This window comes from Pristiophorus japonicus, chromosome 5 (genome assembly GCF_044704955.1).
Source record: "Pristiophorus japonicus isolate sPriJap1 chromosome 5, sPriJap1.hap1, whole genome shotgun sequence".
Taxonomy (NCBI): domain Eukaryota; kingdom Metazoa; phylum Chordata; class Chondrichthyes; family Pristiophoridae; genus Pristiophorus; species Pristiophorus japonicus.
The window spans coordinates 122,088,723-122,104,774 of NC_091981.1; the positions used below are offsets into that span (position 1 = coordinate 122,088,723).

Consider the following 16,052-nt stretch of genomic DNA (forward strand, 5'->3'; position numbering starts at 1 on the left):
TCAGGTTGATGACTCTTAGATTCCAGCATCCACAGTATTTTGTTTTTGTTCCTTTTACCATACTGTTGGTTTCAGGTGAAATATGGCAATTGTCTGTTAACACACTATCCTTTGATATATGGTCAGTGTTCCTCAAAACTAATGGACTTCATAACCAGACTTCATAAAAATATTGAATTGAAATATAATTCAATGTCAAAAAGGAAAATGTTCAGCATATTATGAATTTTCAATTTTGTTAATTGTATAAAGATGCAAACTATCAAAATATGCCTGACACGTATTTTGCATGAAGTTGATCTATCTATAAATTATTTTAATAGGTTGCACACATGGGGCTTGATTTTTCCTACCCAGTCGGGAGAGAGGCAGGCGATCTCCAGGGTGGGTTGTGACCCCATTCCTGGCTCCATGTCAGATCCCCCCACGACTTTCCCCGATTCCCCATCCTGCGAGGTTCCTGGCCAATTAAAAGGAAGTGCGTCTGATGACATCATTTAATGACGCATCATCAGTCGGTTTCCTTAAAAGTACTATGACCATATTCATTGAGGTGCTGCAAGCACTGACAAGTACTGCACAAAGGTGCACGGCTGCACCCAGACTCTCCCATGACTCCCTTTATGTGATTCTGAAGGGAGTCACAGCATGCAGGGAGGTTCGCTTTCTATTGTAGGGCTGCTTTATGTTGTTAGTGTGGTGTGTCATCAACCTGGTGCATCATTTGGCAGCCAGTGTCAAGTGAAGTCAATCTAGCCATATTGAGGCCATTCCTGGCTTCCCAGGCAGCAATGTGGTCAGCTGTTGATGCCCTGTGTCCTGTGCAGCATCAGGTGATTGCGGAGAAGGCTGGTGCTGTTGTTGGTGCTACTGGTGTGCCTAGTACTGCTGGTGTTGGGGCTGATTGTGGTGGAATTCTGAGGATCAAGGTAATATTTTTTCAAAAGCACCAATTCTGATAGAATCAATGGCAGAAGTTGAGATGTCAGAAGCGATCTGTCAATGGTGAGAGAGGTTTCTCCAAGGAGGTGACACTCCAAACACTTCAAACCTCCATAAAGCTGAAAAGTATATTCCAAATCCTGAGGGCTCTAACTTCTAAGATTGGATATTGAACAGCTGTGAAATGGTAGCTTTTATACTACTTTTGCAGCTGTCAACTATTCACAGCAATGGAGAATCATTGAGAGCATGACACGTGAATCCCTGAGCGCCAGGAACCTCGTAAAAAAGCTGGAAAAATGGTAAGTATCTGGTAAAATGCTTTTTAAATACCTTTAAACAAACTATTAATGATTTGAATTGGCTCCCCTGCCATTTGTTGTCGGGTTTGTGAAGCTTGGGCAGACCCGACACTTGGGAAACTGACATGGAAGCGGGCTGAAAGTGGACCCGCCTCCAAACTTGCACTCACAGTCCTGGTAAAATTACGGCGATCCTGTTTAAAACCCTCGCTTCCAGTTGCTTTAATTTTTGGTCATGGTTTTATGTTGACATTCAACATTGAAAATCTATATATCAACATATATAATAACTATTTTGTTATATCACCTGTTGCCTGCCACACTGTACTTTCAGGCTCTCGCTACTGTAGAACAAGTTTCAGGAGTCCCTTTTGCAACTTTGTCACGATCTTGTTTTTCGCCTTGCAGATAAATAACCTTGCAGATAAGTAATTTTCTTTTCACAGCTTTTAACTTTTTATTAGATGTTTTTAAAAGATATATTTTTAAAGATGAATTGTTTTCCCCTTTCAGGCCTCATGTATTGGGTCACAGTTCCCTCCACAGTCTGCCCATCTCATTTCCTCTTAACACCCACACATTGTCTGACCAGGGCCTGCAGCCTCCTATTTTCCAGCCTCAACCTCCTGGATTCATGACATCTCCATGCACTCAGTCCAAGTTTATTAATCTTCCCCACTGTGATTTGCTGGCTATAGATTTCCAGAAATCTTTCCCTAACCTGGCCTCCTCCACTACTATCTGGTGCATGCCTGGAGGCCTGGTTGGGAGGAGGGGAGAGAGGAAATTGCCACAGAACAAAAGGTCTTGATGGGGGGGGGGGGGGGAAATTGCCACAGAACAAAAGGCCTTGATGGTGCAACTCATCCGCAGTTGTCCTTGTGTTTCTGCCCCGCATGACGCTCCAACCCGTTGTTGGCTGCGCACTGACCCTTACCTCCTGGCAGTGATTTCTTTTCCACCCTGCTGGGGAAATTACCTCGCGTGGCAGGAAGCTGCCAAGGGCTGAGCGGTGCTGCCGCCCTATAAGGGGAGGGTGCACCACCGCGGATGCCATTTTGGTTTAATTGTCAGCTTACTCCCGTGGTAAATTTTTGGCGGGGGGTAAATTTTTGGATAAATCGAAATGCCTTCCACAATGTCCCGCTGAGGGCACTTTCAGTCCCCTGCTCTTTAAACTTTGCTGGTAAACTGGCACTTCACTTCCCAAAGCACAACTGCACCAGAATTATTCTCAATTTAATTGATGGCCATTCAAAAATGGATCCAACATTTCAGAGAGTATACAGTCTTTTCATACTTCCTTTAATGTGGCACACTGCAGCGTTACAGGTCTGAACAAATGAATTGGGAAAGTTTTTGTGAAAACTGTTTTTATTCAGTCACCCTAAAGAATATTTGGCACGGCTTATGACTAGTTTGCACCTATTTCTTTGCTCTTTGAATGTGCCAGCACTTTTATAGGCGAGGAGAAAAGGAGGGAGCCCACTAAGTTGGACGGATTTGCTGCATCAAAAACTAAAGTCCAAGCCATATATATATGTCAACTTTGCCTCAATTGGGTTACTTTCACCTTCACTGCTTCAGCAGTGAACTGGTAGAGCAGTTCAAAAGAACCATAAGAACATAAGAAATAGGAGCAGGAGTAGGTCATTTGGCCTCTCGAGCCTGCTCCGCCATTCAATAAGATTGTCATGTATGTATGCTTGGGTTTATTAGCCACCAGGTGCCGCCACTATCGGAGGTCATTGCGCACGTGTGTGCGGCCCAGGTATAAAAGGTCAGCCACCTTGTAATGTAATCACTTTGGACCCTAATAAAGTAGAGCCAGGTTTGTACCTGTTCGGAGTTTACAGTATTCAGTCTATTGAGTTATTGCATTCACAACATTTGGCGACGAGGTAACAAGAACCTTCGCATGCAAAAATGAGCACAATTGGAATTCTGGAGTGAGTCGTGGAGGGAGAAGATTGGGCAGACTTTGTAGCCTGCTTGAACCAGTACTTCGTGGCCAATAAAATGGAGAAAGAGGCAGACACAGTTCAGCACCGGGCGGTCCTCCTCATGGTTTGCGGGCCGAAAATCTATGGACTCATAAAGAATCTCCTCTCGCCCTTAAGTCCAACGGACAAGGACTATGAAATATAGTGTGTTCTGGTATGTGACCATCTCAAGAGATCGATTCTATACACACGTTCGTTCTGAGGGCCAGGATGTATCGGAATTAGTTGCCGACCTAAGACGTCTAGCTGGACCGTGTAAGTTCAAAACTGCATTGGCAGACATGCTCCGGGACTTCTTTGTAATCGGCATCAACCACGAGGTGATCCTGTGTAAGCTACTGGCGGCGGAGATGCTGGATTTGAGCAAGGCCATTACGATTGCCCAATCATGCATGATGACGGACAAAAGCTTAAAGCAGATATCATTGAAAAATCGGAACTCGGCAAGTACTGTAAACAAGATAGTATAGTCGTTTGGCAAAGCTGCATATGGCAGGGCCTACCCAACTGTGTACACGAAACATGTGGCTGCTCAAAGTCCGCCAACAGGAATGAATCCGATATCACCGTGTTGGCGTTGTGGGGGAAATCATCGGCATCATCAGTGTCGGTTTAAACAGTATATTTGTAAAGGCTGTTCGAGAGTGGGGCATCTCCAGCTCATGTGTCCGCAACTGAGCAAGCGTGTTGCGACACACCACGTGGAGGATGATGACCAGTCTAGCGTGGATCCGGATATGCAATCCGAGATACCAGAGGAGGAAATGTATGGATTGTATTCATTCCTAACAAAGAACCAACGGATAATGATTAATGTAAAACTTAACGTGTGCTGGTATCGATGGAATTGGACACGGGTGCGAGTCATTCAATAATGAGCCAGGGATACTAAGGCTGTGGGATACTAAGGCTGTGAGACCTAAGCTGAGTCCAGTCAATGCCAAGTTGCGTACGTACACGAAAGAACTCATAACGGTGATTGGCAGTGCAGTAGTCAAGGTGTCGTATGATGGTGCGGTTCACGATTTACTGTTATGGATTGTTCCAGGCAATGGTCCAACGCTGTTCAGCAGGAACTGGTTAGAAAAAATCAAATGGAACTGGAACGAGCTCAAAGTGTTGTCGGAGGAGGAGGATACTCCATGTGCTCAATTGCTGAGCAAGTTCCCCTCGCTGTTTGAACCAGACATCGGCAATTTCACGGGAGCCAAGGTGCATGTCCACGTGGACTCAGATGCAAGACCCGTCCATCATAAAGCTTGGGCCGTTCTGTACATGATGAGGGAGAAGGTCGAAATCGAACTGGACAGACTCCAGCGTGAAGGGTTCATACCACTGGTCGAATTTAGCGAATGGGCCAGCCCCATTGTTCCCATGTTGAAAAATGATGGCACTGTCAGGATTTGTGGAGACTACAAGGTTATGATAAACCGAGTTTCGAAATAGGATCAACACCCTTTACTGAAGGCTGATGAGCTGTTTGCAACGCTAGCTGGGAGGAAGTCGTTCACAAAACTGGATCTGACGTCGGCCTACATGACACAGGAGCTGGTCGACACGTTGAAGAAACTTACGTGCATCAACACTCATAAAGGACTGTTTATCTACAACAGATGCCCTTTTGGAATTCGCTCGGCTGCAGCCATATTTCAGAGGAACATGGAGAGTCTACTGAAGTCCATTCCCAGAACCGTCGTGTTCCAAGATAACATACTGGTCACAGGTCGTGACTCCGCCGAACATCTGAACAACCTGGAAGAGGTTCTACATTGTCTGTACAAAGTGGGACTCAGACTGAAACGCTTGAAGTGCATCTTCATTGACACGAAAGTCGAATTCCTGTGGAGGAAAATTGCTGCTGACGGCATCAGGCCTATGGACTTGAAAACCAAGGCCATCAAAATTGCACCCAAAGCTCAGAATGTGATGGAACTGCATTCGTTCCTTGGTCTACTCAACTACTTTGTAATTTCTTACCTAGATTGAGCACTTTATGAGAGCCACTGCACATGCTGCAAAGAAAAGGCGACAACTGGGTTTAGGGTGCATCTCAAGATAGAGCTTTTGAGAAAGCTACTAATCTGCTTTGCTCTAACAAGCTGCTGGTATATTATGATCCATGTAAGCGCCCAGTATTAGCCTGTGATGCTTCGTCATATGTAATTGGTTGCATGCTCCAACAAATTACTGAGTCGGGCAAATTACAACCTGTTGCATATGCTTCAAAAAGTTTGTCAAAGGCGGGAAGAGCCTACAGCATGGTAGAGAAAGAAGCACTAGCCTGTGTGTATGGGGTTAAAAAGATGCATCCGTACCTGTTTGGTCTTCGGTTTGAACTGGAAACAGATCACAAGCCACTCATTTCATTGTTTTTGGAAAACAAAGATATCAGTACCAATGCATCGTCCCGCATCCAGAGGTGGACGTTGACATTATCTGCCTATGATTATGTCATTCGCCATAGACCTGGCACGGAGAATTGTGTCGATGAATTGAGCCGTCTGCTGTTACCCACACCGGAGGTGGAAATGCCGGAGGCGGCAGACCTACTGTTAGGCATGGATGCTTTTGAAAGTGAAAGGTCCTCGATCAGCCAGGACCCGATATTATCGGTTGTGAAACGTTGTATCCTTAGTCGTGATTGGTCTGCCATACCCAAGCAAATGTGTGAAGAGACCAAACCTGACATCCGTCGCAAAGACTATCCATTCAATCAGATTGTATACTGTGGGGTAAACATGTTGTTATGCCCAAGAAAGGCAGAGAGAAATTTCTGCATGATCTACGCAGCACGCATCCCGGTATTGTCATGATGAAAGCCATAGCCAGGTCTCATGTATGGTGGCCTGGAATTGACCTGATCTGGAATCATGTGTGCATCAGTGCAACACTTGCATGCAGTAAACATAGAAACAGAGAAACATAGAAAATAGGTGCAGGAGTAGGCCATTCGGCTCTTCGAGCCTGCACCACCATTCAATATGATCATGGCTGATCATGCAACTTCAATAACCCATTCCTGCTTTCTCTCCATACCCCTTGATCCATTTAGCCACAATGGCCACATCTAACTCCCTTTTGAATATATCTAACAAACTGGCCTCAACAACTTTCTGTGGTAGATAATTCCACAGGTTCACAATTCTCTGAGTGAAGAAGTTTCTCCTCATCTCGGTCCTAAATGGCTTGCCCCTTATCCTTAGACTGTGACCCCTGGTTCTGGACATCCCCAACATCGAGAACATTCTTCCTGCATCTAACCTGTCGAATCCTGTCAGAATTTTATATGTTTCTGTGAGATCCCCTCTCATTCTTCTAAATTCCAGTGAATATAAGCCTAGTCAATCCAGTCTTTCTTCATATGTCAGTCTTGCCATCCCGGGAATCAGTCTGGTGAACCTTCGCTGGATTCTCTCAATAGAAAGAATGTCCTTCCTCAGATTAGGAAACCAAAACTGTACATAATATTCAAGATGTGGCCTCACCAAGGCCCTGATACAACTGCAGTAAGACCTCCCTGCTCCTATACTCAAATCCTCTCGCTATGAAGGCCAAAATGCCATTTGCCTTCTTCACCGCCTGCTGTACCTGCATGCCAACTTTCAATGACTGATGTACCATGACACCCAGGTCTCATTGCAGCTCCCCTTTTCCTAATCTGTCATCATTCAGATAATATTCTGCCTTCCTGTTTTTGCCACCAACGTGGATAACCTCACATTTATCTACGTTATACTGCATCTGCCATGCATTTGCTCACTCACCTAACCTGTCCAAGTCACCCTGCAGCCTTTTAGCATCCTCCTCACAACTCACACTGCCACTCAGCTTAGTGTCATCTGCAAACTTGGAGATATTACATTCAATTTCTTCGTCTAAATCATTAATGTATATTGTAAATAGCTGGGGTCCCAGCACTGAACCTTGGGGTACCCCACTCGTCACTGCCTGCCATTCTGTTTATTCCTACTCTTTGCTTCCTGTCTGCCAAAAGGTTCTCTATCCATGTCAATACATTACCCCAATACCATGTGTTTTAATTTTGCACACTGATCTCTTGAGTGGGACCTTGTCAAAAGCTTTTTGAAAGTCCAAATACACCACATCCACTGGTTCTTCCTTGTCCACTCTACTAGTTACATCCTCAAAAAATTCTAGTAGATTTGTCAAGCATGATTTCCCTTTCATAAATCCATGCTGACTTGGACTGATCCTGTCACTGCTTTCCAAATGCGCTGCTATAACATCTTTAATAATTGATTCCAACATTTTTCCCACTACCGATGTCAGGCGAACCGGTCTATAATTCCCTGTTTTCTCTCTCCCTCCTTTTTAAAAAATTGGGGTTACATTAGCTACCCTCCAATCCATAGGAACTGATCCAGAGTCGATAGAATGTTTGAAAATACCACCGATGCATTTACTATTTCTAGGGCCACTTTTTTAAGTACTCTGGGATGCAGACTATCAGGACCTGGGGATTTATCGGCCTTCAATCTCATCAATTTCCCTAACACAATTTCCTGACTAATAAGGATTTCATTCAAATCCTCCTTCTCGCTAGACCCTCGGTCCCCTAGTATTTCCGGAAAGTTATTTGTGTCTTCCTTAGTGAAGACAGAACCAAAGTATTTGTTCAATTGGTCTGCCATTTCTTTGTTTCCCATTATAAATTCACCTGATTCTGACTGCAAGGGACCTACATTTGTCTTCACTAATCTTTTTCTCCTTACATATCTATAGATGCTTTTGCAGTCAGTTTTTATGTTCCCTGTAAGCTTACTCTCATACTCTATTTCCCCCCTCCAAATAAACCCTTTGTCCTCCTCTGCTGAATTCTAAATTTCTCCCAGTCCTCAGGTTTGCTGCTTTTTCTGGCCAATTTATCGGCCTCTTCCTTGGTTTTAACACGATCCCTAATTTCCCTTGTTAGCCACGGTTGAGTCACCTTCCCCATTTTATTTTTTTGCCAGACAAACACCAGCGGAATTGCCGCTGGGTCTGTGGTCGTGGCCATCTAAACCATGGTCCAGGATCTACATCGACTTTGCAGGTCCCTTCCTGGGAAAGATGTTCTTAGTTGTGGTGGATGCTTATTCCAAGTGGATAGAGTGTCATCTAGCACATCCACAGCTACCATTAAGAGCCTTCCTGTCATGTTTGCTATGCATGGTCTGCCTGACATTGTTGTAAGTGACAACGGATCTTATTTCACCAGTATGGAGTTTCAAGAGTCCATGAAACTCAATGGTATCAAACATGTGAGCTCAGCACAATTCAAACCCACATCCGATGGACAAGCAGAGCGTGCGGTCCAAACCATCAAGCAGACTATGAAACATGTAACTCAATGATATCAAACGTGTGAGCTCAGCACCATTCAAACTCGCATCCGATGGACAAGCAGAGCTTGCGGTCCAAACCATCAAGCAGACTATGAAACATGTTCACTGCAAACTTGCTTGTCATGCATCTTGCTTAGTTACAGGACAAGGCCCCATATGCTTACCGGGGTCTCCCCTGCTGAACTATTGATGAAAAGAGGTTTCAAGACCAGGCTCTCTCTTGTCCACCCTGACTTGAATAATCGTGTCGAATACAGACGTCAAAGTCAGCAAGGATATCATGATCGCGCTACTGTGTCACGCGACACTTCTATCAATGATCCTGTGTATGTACTGAATTATGGTCAAGGTCCCAAATGGATCGCCGGTACTGTTACGGCCAAGGAGGGAAACAGAGTGTTTATCGTTAAGCTCAAGAATGGGCTGACATGCAGGAAACATGTCGATCAGATAAAGCTGCGGCATACGGATGAACCGGAACAGTCTGAGGAAGACACAATCAGTGACCAACCAACCCACCCTCAGTCATCAGAGGACTCCGCCGTCATCAATGGATCTGGACTTTCAATCCCTGAAGTGGTCATTGCCACTCCCATCAGATCGGCTACCCAGCCCCCAGTCATAACAGACTCAGAACACTAGCCCAAGGCTGGAGTTGAACTGAGACGTTCAACTCGGGAGTGGAAAACCCGGACCGTCTCAATTTGTAGAAAGACCGTCACTAATATCTTAAAGGGGGATATTGTCATGTATGTATACTTGGTTTACTAGCCACCAGGTGGCGCCACTGTCGGAGGTCATTGGGCTGTGCGCATGTGTGTGCGGCCCAGTTATAAAAGGCCAGCCATCTTGTAATGTAATCACCTTGGGCCCTAATAATGTCGAGCCAGGTTTGTACCTGTTCGGCATTTACAATATTCAGTCTATTGAGCTATTGCAAATACAACAAATATCATGGCTGATCTGATCATAGACTCAGCTCCACTTCCCTGCCCGCACCACATAATCTTTTCCTCCATCATTGCTCAAAAATCTGACTATCTCCGCCTTAAATATATTCAATAACACAACCTCCACGGTTCTGTGAGGCAGAGAATTCCACAAATTTACAACCCTCTGAGAGAAGAAATTCCTCCTCATCTCAGTTTTAAATGGGCAACGCCTTATTTTGAAACTGTGCCCCGAGTTCTAGATTCCTCCATGAGTGGAAACATCCTCTCTGTATTTACCTTGTCGAGTCCCCTCATTATCCTATATGTTTCAGTAAGATCACCTCTCATTCTTCCAAGTTCCAATGAGTATAGGCCCAACCTACTCAACCTTTCTTCATAAGTCAAACCCTTCATCCAAGAATCAACCTAGTGAACCTTCTCTGAACTGCCTCCAATGCAAGTATATCCCTCCTTATATGCAGAGACCAAAATTGTACGCAATACTCTCGGTATCACCTCACCAATACCCTGTACAGTTGTAGCAGGACATCTCTGCTTTTATACTCTATCCCCCTTGCAATAAAGACCAACATTCCATTTGCCTTCCAAATACTTGCTGTACCTGCATACTAACTTTTTGTGTTTCATGCACGAGCACCCCCAGGTCCCTCTGCACTGCAATATTTTGTAATTTTTCTCCATTTAAATAATAACTTGCTTTTTTATTTTTTCTGCAAAAGTGGACCTCACACTTTGCTACATTATACTCCATCTGACAAATTTTTGTCCACTCACTTAGCCTGTCTATATCCTTTTGCAAATATTTTGTGTCCTCCTCACAGCTTGCTTTCCCACCCATCTTTGTATCATCAACAAACTTGGCTACATTACACTCGGTCCCTTCATACAAATCATTCATATAGATTGTAAACAGTTGAGGCCCTAGCACCGATCCCTGTGGCACCCCACTAGCTACTGTTTGGCAACCGGAAAATGACCCATTTATCCCGACTCTCTGTTTTCTGTTAGTTATCCAATCCTCTATCCATGCTAATATATTACCCCAACCCCGTGAACTTTGATCTTGTGCAGTAACCTTTTATGTGGCACCTTATCGAATGCCTTCTGGAAATCCAAATACACCACATCCATTGGTTTCCCCTTATCCATCCTACTCGTTACATCCTTAAAGAACTCTAGTAAATTTGTCAAACATGATTTCCCTTTCATAAAACTATGCTGACTCTGCTTGACTGAATTATGCTTTTCCAAATGTCTTGCTATTGCTTCCTTAATAATGGACTCCAGCATTTTACCAATGACAGATGTTAGGCTAACTGGTCTATAGTTTCCTACTTTTTGTGTGCCTCCTTTTTTAAATAGGGGCATTATATTTGCAGTTTTCTAATCCGCTGGGACCTCCCCAGAATCCAGGCAATTGTGGTCGATTACAACCAATGCATCCACTATCTCAGCAGCCACTTCTTTTAAGACCCTAGGATGCAAGCCATCAGGTCCAGGGGACTTGTCCACCTTTAGTCCCATTATTTTACCAAGTACTTCTTCTTTAGTGATAGTGATTGTTTTGAGTTCCTCCTTCCCTATAGTCCCTTGATTATCCATTATTGGGATGTTTTTAGTTTCTTCTACCGTGAAGATCGATACAAAATATTTGTTCAAAGTCTCTGCCATTCCCCTGTTCCACATTATTACTTCCCCAATCTCATCCTCTAAGGGACTAATATTTACTTTAGCCACAGAGTTACAGAATCCGCTACTTTCACTTTCTTTGAGATGTCTCAAAGGTGCGTTTCAAGAAAGAAGCAGTGACAGAATTGTATTGCACGTACTGAATATGGACGTGATAGGGACGATGCACCTGAAAATGTCGACCCACGGCTCACTCCAAATCAGACTTCTGGCTACATAAAACCATTGGGCTGCAATCGTCAATCGGGCATTCCACACAACTTGCCGGATGGGGTTCAGGAATATTTAGTTATCTCCAACGCATAGCCAACCTGCTGGTTAGTCCTGGAGAAGGGAGAGATGCAGTATTGTTGTGGAGCTAAGTGAATTTATCATGTTAGCTACTGCACTCTGAGCCATGGAAAAGAATATTGGGTAGGGTATAATGGGAGCTGTCAATCCCTTAACACATATTATTTGCCTGGTGCCAAGGGTTAAAATTTCCCCCAACCATCTTTAAATCCAGCAGGTGGCACCATTTAAAATCTGGGAAAGTTTTATTTGTACACTTATAACTTTTGTGGCAATCACCTCTGTTCATCATACAAGGGATAGCTCTGAGACAGTTAAGAGAACGTTGGGGCAAAAATCCCGGTCGGCTGCTTCCCGCGGACATTCGAGGGAAAAAATTTTAAAAGATGCGCACTTACCTGAAGCTGCTTTGCCCATGCGAGTTCCCGGTACTGAGGCCTCCACTGACTGTGCGTCACAACGTGTGCACGGCAGGACATGCGCAGGGCTGGAACTGCAGTCACATGTCTCTGGGCAGCCAATCAGGTAAAGTATGTTCTCATTCATAATAATGGGAACTCTGTAAGTTGGAGTTCCCATCATTATGACTGAGAAACAGCTCCAAACACCCAAAACACTAATAAAAAATAGAAAAAATGCACCACATATTTTTATTATTTAAATTAAAGTTATTGATGTATTATAAAAAATATGTATTTTTCCGATTTTTTAAAACGTTTTTTTAATTATGGTTTAAACTAAACTTACCGTAGTGGGGAGGGTTTTTAACAATAAAATGTGTTTTATAATTTTATTTTAAAATGTTTTTGTGTATTTAAAAACTCTTACGCCTGTAAAAGTAGGCCATGCACCTGCTTTTATCAGGCGCAAGAGATTTCAGGACATTTGCTGGGCAAGATATGGGTAAATATCGCAATCTTGCCCTTGCAAATGTCCTGGTTGCCGAGATACGGAGGACCTGTCAAGCTTGACAGATCGGAAAAGCCGTTTTTCAGCGCATGCGCATTATGCGATGCCTTCCCGAGTCCGTACACACTCCGTACCGACCTGGGAGGCTGGAGTTTCTGCCTCATTATAATAAGCCATGAAAAGGCAAGTTTGGTGTCAGAATTTTTAGGATTAGGGAATGCCCCAGAGTAACTATAATGCAAACAAATCTATCGTGAAAATAATTCTCTGCTGCATGAAACTAAACTAACATTACAATAGATCCAGGTTAGAAACTTTTAAAATTACATTTAATGACTGTCATCTTTGGTAATCAAATAAATCATTATGTCATCATACCTATTAAAAACGTCAAATTGCATAGTCTTTATAAGGAATTGGCTATGGAGCTCAACATTTTGGGTAGCAAGGCATAAGGAATGCTTCCACTTATTAGCTTTATTGCTTCAAATGTCAGCGATAGCCGATAGTGAAAAAAGAAACCCGTTGGCAGACAGAGCAGGTCTCTCTCTCCTATCCTATCTTATATCTACAACATTTGGTTTCAGCAAGCAACTCTTTGAAATGATCTGAAAACGATGCAACATCCGTAATGACAGTAAAGAGTTGGGGAGCTAATCATGGAGAGACAATACCATTTCCATCGTGCTTCATCAGGAGTGTACTTACTGTCACAATGACAAATCTTGTTACTAAGTAACAATCATTTATAAAAATAAACTTTCAAAAGTCAAGTGAGCCATAATTGCAGATTTAACAAGTTGTTACCAATTGCAATCTGTGATTTGCTATCTATAAAACATGAGCAGTTTAAAGTGAATTATCTCATCAGCTAAATATCTCGTTAGTGCCATTTATGATGATCCAGGGTCAGAAAACCAGCAAATTATGATTTTCTTTTCCTAGCTTTTAGGGAGATTAGCAGAAAACTCAGCAAAGTCATAATTTATCTTGATCTTTGAAGCTGTGTTTTTTTCAGCTGACACTTTGCCACAGACCAATGGCAGTTAATATCTATCAGTGGCAAGCTAGGCACATTATGACACACAACAACTGTACATTGGATGGTGGTTAATTAAATAAAACAGTGTTTAAGGAAATAATCTCTGCACTACTTTAGACAGCTGAGAGCACAGAATGGTATAAGTAAAGGAACTGTAAATCTTCAATATCTTAATCTGCTTTTGCTACAAGTGACAGTTAGTGTAACATTGTAATCTTGCATCTCTTTAATGTTATAAACATTTATGATTAAACATTGAGGATATTCTATTGCTGAATTTTCAGACATTTCTTAATGTTTTATGTGAATATACCAAATGCAACATTTAAGGTTTGAACTAACTGAGTTACTTAGACACCATCAGAGCAAATATTCAGAAATCTTATCATGGAAGTTAATGTTTTCACATGGGTCCCAGCTAAGAGCAAAAGCTTAAACAGGTCTGGTGAATACCTGAATGGGCACACTAGGCTGCGTGCATTCTTGATCTGTGCAGATCTGAACTGGGCCTAACAAAGGGCCCAATTGCATCAATTTTTTTGGAGTAAATTGTTTTTTCTGGCGTAAGCTAAAAAATTTTCCACCAAAAATTTGCTCCAGAGTAGGTCAGTTAGGTACGATTTTTTTTTAGATCCGTTTTTTTTCCTAAAGAGAGCGTTCCCAGACACTTACACCAGTTTTGGCCATTTATGCCACTTTGGCCAGCTAAAACTTACTCCAACTCGACCTCGGTCAGCGTATGTGGCCAGCTCTGAAAAACATTGCGGGCAGTTAAGAATTCAGCGAAGGTTAGTACTTTTAAAGCACCAACACTTACAAAGCACTAAACAAACCACAAAAATAAGCATTCAATAACAAATAAAAAATACAAGGAAGCTGAGAGGACCTGTACCAAGACTTACAAAGCACTAAACAAAGGCCAAAAAGTAACAAACAATTAGTTAACAAATAAAAAAATAGAAGGAAGCTGAGAACCTGCACCAAGACTTACAAAGCACGAAACAAACCACAAAAAGTAATAAGCAATCAATCAAAAACAAATAAAAAATAGAAGTCCTACCTTTATGCCAGAATCAAGTTTTTTTTAAGTCCCTTCCCCATCAAAACACTCTTTCTTCCCCCCGGCCATTCAAAATACTCTTTCTCCCACCACCCCCCATCAAAATACTCTTTCTCTCCCCCCCGCAAAATACTGTTTCTCTCCCCCACCTCCACAAAATTCTCCTCCTCCCCCACCCTCCCCAATCAAAACTCTCAAGCACAACCATCAATGAATAAAAAATAAAACAAGTCCTACCTTGGCCTGGGAAGTCAGCGGGCCGGCCGGCCGGTGCGGGAGTGGATAGGGTGCAGCGAAGATCGGGACGTCCCTTCGGCCAGGGATCGGGGCTGCGAGCATCGGGTCCTGCTCACAGCCCGCAGGACATGCTGGGAGGGCAGGAGCATGCGCGCACACTTCACTGCGCATGCACGCAGCTGCCGGCAGTGCTTTCTGCGCTGGCCTGTTGCTCCGCCCCCCACTTCATTAGCTATGCCACGCTGGGACACCGGAGAGTCGACAGAGCAGGCAGGATGGGCCCCTTTTTTTGGGCGCCGTTTCCAGCGCGCAAAGTCAGCGCATTTAAGGTAAGTGCGCTGAAAAAAGGGGTTGGGGAAAATTGGGCCCAAAGTCTCCTCATCAAACTATCTTAGTGCAGACCCTGATCTCCGTTTTCATTCAGAAGTTTCAGTACAGTGTTGAACACAGTTGGATGAAACAACGGCAGTTTAGTGAAGCACAAAAAGCAGATTGTTATAAGAGTTCAAGCCATTTACCATTGGAAGCAGTCTCAACAACATCATTTGGTCTAGTTTAGCAGACTCTTCTTTCGATACAGTTAAGTGAGGCAGCTTTAATTAGAAAAGGGCCCAAATTTCCCCATGAGTTGCACCGTTTTTTTTTGGTGTAGCTTGATTTTTCTGGTGTATCTTTTTAGTTGCAAATATTGCCAGTGTAAGTGAGTTAGTTAGGTTTTTTGTTCGGTCAGATTTTTTTTCCCAGCCACTTATGCCAATTTGGCCAGAAAAAAGTTGTACTAAACTAACTTTGGACAGCGTATGTGTCCACTTTTATCCGCACAGAAAGACCTTACTTACTGTTAAGGAATCGGCGCAAGTAACTACATTTAAAGCACCACCAAGCACCAAACAAAGCAAAAAGTAATAAGCAATTAATTAACAAATAAAATAGAAGGAACCCTGCCCCTAAAGCACCAAGACCAAAGTAATAAGCAATCAATAAATAACAAATAAAAAAATAGAAGGAACCCTGCACCTAAAGCACCAAAATCAATCACTAAATAACATAAAAAATAGAAGTCCAACCTTAGGGAACACAGCGGGCCGCTGATGAGGGAGCCCATTCGGCCAGGACTAGGAGGGGGGGAGGGAGAGGGAAGAGAGGAGGGGAGAGAGGAGGGGGGGGGAAGGGGGAGAGGAGGGGGAGAGGGAGGGAGAGGGGGGGCAGAGGTGGAAGTACCCATTTCATCAAATGGTACAAATCCTCTGGAAGGTCTGGAGCCAGCCCCTTGGACTTC

At 43.4% G+C, this 16,052-nt stretch overlaps 1 protein-coding gene across 15 annotated transcripts in view; it reads left to right on the top strand.

The window, feature by feature from the left end:
• Window positions 1-16,052, top strand: part of LOC139264436 (zinc finger protein 385D-like) — a 1,282,821-nt gene that overhangs the window by 388,366 nt on the left and 878,403 nt on the right. The gene's annotated exons all lie outside the window — the stretch shown is intronic.